The following is a 6,000-nucleotide window of genomic DNA, read 5'->3' as shown; positions in this document are numbered from 1 at the left end:
AAGCCTTAACTCACAAAGAGTTTATGTCAGGGACTTTACTCTGGGGATGTCCAGCGAAAACAGAAATGGGAACAGAAATTGCTGGTGTTCACTTACTCATCCAGGACAGAAATTAATCCAGAATATATCATCAATATTTACTTTCAGTCCACAAACTCTACATACGCACGCATACAATTTTCTTTGCTTTGAAATGAATGGGGTGGAATCATTGCTGGGCCGGGAGATTTTGGTGCCTGAGGCAAAATATATTGTGCCACCTCTTGGTGCTATGGCCACTGCCATGCAGGAGCACCAGCACTACAGTGGTTGGCCCAGAGTGTCACCAGTGGCAGGATGTCTGCGTCACAATAAAGTGGGTTATGGGGAGAGGGGGCAGGGTGGCTGCTGTCTGCAATGTCTCCAAGCTGCTGCTGCAGCACAGTCTCAAAGAGCAAAGTCTCTTCCTTCTTTGTCTTTTCATTCAATGCCTTTCCTCACTCTTCCACCAGCACCAGCCTTCTACCGATGTGGTGAATGCATTCCTTGGAGGCCAAATCTGCCGCCCCTGTGGATCCTGCCCCCTGAGGCGGCCACTTCACCTTGCCCCATGGGTGGGCTGGGTGGAATAACATAATGTTAAAATGGGTGGGCTCTGGGTGGAATAACATAATGTTGATGTAACTTACACAATGTATGCAATTAGCTATGTAAGTTGCATGGTTCCATCACGGCAGATAGCAGGATAAGTAAGGCAGGTTTTGGTGGAAGGCAAACTGCGGTGGAAAGGAAACAGTGCTGCATGCAACAAATACAGAGTGGAAGGGGAAAGGGTTTCTTCTTACATCCTGCTTCACTCCCATCTCGTTAGCCTTCCACCTTTATTTTCTATGAAAGCTTCCACTCCGCTTCAGATCAATCATTTATCCGGTCACATTGTGTCATTTTGTCCTCGGCACGATTTTAAACTGTATCTTTCAGGGGAGCACTTCAATTGCTTAGCCATAATTAGGTTATATTGGAGACCAGAAATCATGCTGAGAAGACCTCAGCCAGCTATTAAAACTTCCCTCCGGCATGCAAAGAATTCCCCTCTGCACAGCTGCTTTGTGACTCTTGAGTTGCAAAGTCCCTAATTTTTGTTTGTTTTCTTTAAAGGGAAAGCATATCATTATCAAAAAACTCCTGAAAGCTCAAAAAGAAAACTAATTTCTGATCTCTTTCGTTTCAGTTGTGTTTTTGGCAAATTATGATTTGTTATTACTTCACTATCTGAAAATAAGAGTAAACCAAAAAAGATTCCCCCGAATGTACATATTGGAATTTGTTCATTTTCACAAGGCCTGTGTAAATCACATACTGGGTGATGCCACAATCACATAAGAATGGGATCGTGCATTTAGCTCCATCTACTGACAATACTTCCAGCAACAACTGAATATTGTGTGCAGTTGTCTGCAAAATTACTCCAGCACATAAGGTCCTGCTTGCTCCATGTCTAGGGGCTCAATGTGATGGGATCAGCAGGCTTCCCAGTCCCATTGAGCCCTTACCGGTGAGCTGGAGGTCACACTTTAGAGTTGCTTTAACTGGATAACTGCATTCAACACATGGTGCTAAAAGAAGCAGATGCAATGTCAGAGCAGGACTAAAAGTGCAGTCTTGCTCCTGTGGGAACACACCATTGCTCTACATGCGAATAATAAGCATAAGGCTACTATGTCTAGACCCAGCTTTTTCGTGTTTATTCAAAAGCAGGGCCTAATCTGTTCATTTGGGATTTTGCATAGGTTAAACGTACCCATGACTGCAGCCTAACAAGTGTGATCTTGTGCTTGTTTACTTAAGAATTAATTCCCAGTGATGGAGCTTGGTCCAAAAATAAGTGTGCCCAGAATTGCAGAAGCAATATTGTAGCAGGTATCATTTAGGCTTTTGAGGGCAGCAGTTTCTATAGCTCTTCTGCTTATCCACATAACTAACACATGAGACTTCCTGGCTGGCTCTTTGATTGCAATGCAGGAAACTCATAAGCTTGCAGTCAACTTCATGATAGGGGCACTATAACCAATTGTGCTGGTGACAAAGCCCAGCTGTACTCCACATGAGTGGGAAAGATTATGATTGCTTGATGGATGCTTATGGACATAATATGCTGCTTCCTGTCTGCACCTGTGCCTGTTGCTAGCTCTATAGCCACTGCAATCACAGGAGGGAAATCGTATGGGAAGGATTTAAGCATAGCATGTTCCAGTGAAGCCCACAGTGAATTTCCTAACAAATGCAAAGAATGAGATTGGAAAAGGGTCTTACTCCTGACAGGATGTATTTAGGTGGCTGGAATATGAGATAGATAGATTAGATAGATATATAGATGATATAGATAGATATACAACTGATGGTCCCTATCATATCAGTTATGGTGTAGTCAGATATACACTACTAGACAGAAGAAATAATACCATCCTTGACACAAGGATAGAAATTGGTGGCATGGGTATTGATCCTGCTACACACCACTCTGCTGAGTGATAGCAAGATTCTAGGGAGTTCCAGGTGCAAACCCAGGGTTGTGTTTCCACTGGGGAATCAAGGCTGCAGTGTCTTTATGAACTATGGTTTATTTGCACGTATTTACACCTGAGCCTTGATGGAGGGAGCACAGAATATTGCACTCCAAGGGTGTCTCTTGTTGCTTCTCCCATAGCTCCAGCAAGCCTGGATCCAGAACGGAAGGTGGGCATGCTGCCCAGACTCTGGGTGCAGCTTCTCCCTGCCAGCCCACACAGAGTTCTTCCCAGAACCCTTTGCCAACCACAACTTCCCCCTTCCATTTACATCATCGCCCACTGTCACCCTGGCAACCTCTGTTTCAAAAAGGACACTTTTTTCCCTATGCTGGCATCATGCCCCCTGTAACTCTGGCAACCTCCCCCTCCCAATGCTCTGTCCACTACTCAGAGCTTGTGGACAGATGGTATTTGCATTGTCAATCACTCTTTATGGCTCAGTGCTTTGCTCTTTGTTTCTTAATGGCACCTCTATCTCAACAGGAAAACCAGTATATAGCTTGTGTTTCTACACTGCACCTGGCATCTTCCCTTAGGTAAAGGGACCCCTGACCATTAGGTCCAGCTGTGGCCGACTCTGGGGTTGCAGCACTAATCTCGCTTTATTGGCCAAGGGAACCGGCGTACAGCTTCTGGGTCATGCGGCCAGCATGACTAAGCCCCTTCTGGCGAACCAGAGCAGCGCACGAAAATGCTGTTTACCTTCCTGCTGGAGCAGTACCTATTTATCTACTTGCACTTTGACGTGCTTTCGAACTGCTAGGTTGGCAGGAGCTGGGACCGAGCAACGGGAGCTCAACCCATCACGGGGATTCAAACTGCCGACCTTCTGATCGGCAAGTCCTAGGCTCTGTAGTTTAACCCACAGCGCCACCCGCATCCCTAATACTAGCTTCCCTTAATCTTCCCTTAACATTAGCTAAATTATAACATTTACTAAATTTAAGAATTATGGAGACATGCTCCCTCAAAACAATACTTATGGCATGGTGGCATCGTGGGTGACATGATACTTACAGTATCCTCATCAGTATGTTAAGGGTGCTGAGAACTGTAGCTCTGTGAGGGTCAGCTGTGGTTATCAGAACTCTTTGGAAGAGGGAGCCTTATGCTTCCTGTGCATGCCTTGGATGCAAACAGACTATATTTATTTTGTTGTTGCGACAATCAGTAATAAGGCAGCCCCTGCTCTTGGGCTCCTCCTTGCTGAGGACAGTCATAAATGGACAGCCCTCTGGCTTGGAGTGCTCTTGCTCTCCAGGAGCTCTTGCTGGGCACCTTGCCTGAAAGGAGGTGAGCTGGACTGGTGTAGTGGTGGACTTCAGCAGTGCCCTGCGCAATGCCAAAATTTGGCACCCCCCTCCACTTCTCTCGCTCCATTCTAAATAATAGCTGTGGTGTCCCCAGCTGTGCCCCTGAGACTCCAAGCCCAATTTGACCAAACCAGTCATGCTCCTCTAAATCTGCCTCTGGTTGGTGGAGTCCAAGCCCCTTGGGGATGAGTAGGGCAACCATGCAGTGGAGCGAGGCTCATAGCGCAAGGTTCAGATGCATCAGGATTGGTGCTGCATCATTACTCTTCGGGTTCAGGCTCAGTGGTGGGGGCTTGGTGGGGTTCCCACGATCTCCTTATGAGCGACAATGCTACCTCACGCTTTGCATCTGGGATGTTACTGAACATAAAAGCCATAACCATTAATTTATTGTCCTGTCCATTAATAAGTTTTGAAGTAGACAGTGATCAAAGCAATTGTTGAAAACCCATCCCACCTCCAAAAAACCCCAAAACCCCAGTCTAAAAGCTCCCATTGACCTCTCTGGGAACCCATCTCAATTCAAAGATATTAAAAATTAATCTAATCAAACATTTCCTATCAAGTAATTATGATAAGATAATTACTCTTTGATTTTCCAGGCAATATAATGCTGGCATTTTTCTGAAAGTTTGTATTTAATAATCTGAATCTTTCTAAATTAGTAATTAGGAAGGGGGGGGAGTCATTTCTGGCAATTCTTTTCTCTCAACTGAGTTGCTTCCCAAATTGCCTTGTACTGCAAGAAGAACAAATATTAAAACACTTTCAGTTCTTGCAAGCGGGAACGGGTGCCATGATTTTTAAATCCAATCTAGGCCTGCTCATTGAGCGCTTAACAAATTGAAAATGTTGTTTGTTCTTTTATTAAAAATCTTACAGATATATATTTGATAATCAATTCCCAGAGAAAGAGTGCTGTACTGTAGATGTTTCGTTTCGTGCCTGAACACTGCCCTCTGCTGTTAAAGAACAGAAAACTACCATAGGAAATATAAGTAGATGTTTTATTTATTCATACATTTAGAACAGAGGCCTCAAAACAGACTCTGAGCTTCCAGTGTGTTGTTTTGTTTTGTTTTGTTTTTGTACAAAAGTAAGTCTCTAGGCTTCCTAAAAAGAAAGCTATAGGACAAAATGTGCAGATACTTTCTGTTTTCTGTGAAATAAGAGTGGTATAGCTACTTTGTATTCTTTTCCCAGTACTGAGGAATGCTCACTGTTGTTATTAGATAGCCATAGCATCAGTGTGTGTGTGATCTCCATAATCAGGACCAACAGAACATTCCTTGGCAAACATAAGGTTGTTATGCGACAGGTGTCCCTCTAATTTTTATACATGCTACACTGCCCATGATAGGAATTTTGTGTTACACCACACCTTACAGCAGCCATTTTGTGTTCTCCCATGCCCTCTCCACGGCAGCCATTTTATGACTGGCACCCCCAGAATTCTCTCAAAATTCAAAATGTACCCACATAGTCCAAAAAGGTTGCTACCCTAACCAATGGGGAGCAGCCTGCCCTTTCTCCTGGGCAACCCTTTGCTATTGCCCTCCATTAGAGATCACAGCTATGTATGCCACACAGCTTGTCCTGTGTCCTCTAAACTCATGGGACATCCTGAGCCAGGTACAGTGGAAGATGCCATCCCATTCACAGTGTCGAAGCAAAATCCTCTGAATACCATTATCGTTTGAATCGAGGTAGATGGTGAGGGGAGAAAGCGCCTTTGGGCAATGGCACCATGGTGATGGGATGATCTCCCCAGCAAGACTCAAGTGGTGCCTACTCTGATCAAGGCTGAGCCAAATCTGGGGTCAGCAAACCTTTTCAGCAGGGGGCCGGTCCACTGTCCCTCAGACTATATTTGGGGGGGGGGTTGATACAAGAGCACCATGAGCCCCGGTGGCTGCTTACCTGTGTCTTGTGAGCGGCAGGGGCTGGCAGCGATGGCGGGATTATGAACGGTGCACAAAAGGGATCCAGAGACAGGCTGCTTAAAATGGTGGCCGCTTGAGTGCTGCTGTTGTTGCTGGCACCAACAAAGCCCAGGCCTCTTCCTCCTCTAGACAGGACAGGGAGAAGCCAGGAGGAGGGAGGGAGGGGAGGCACTGCCGTGATGGAGAGGGAAACAA

This window comes from Podarcis gaigeae, assembly GCF_964106915.1.
Source record: "Podarcis gaigeae genome assembly, chromosome: 5".
NCBI lineage: Eukaryota > Metazoa > Chordata > Lepidosauria > Squamata > Lacertidae > Podarcis > Podarcis gaigeae.
The sequence above is the reverse complement of the archived record's forward strand: the minus strand, read 5'-3'. Positions refer to the sequence as shown.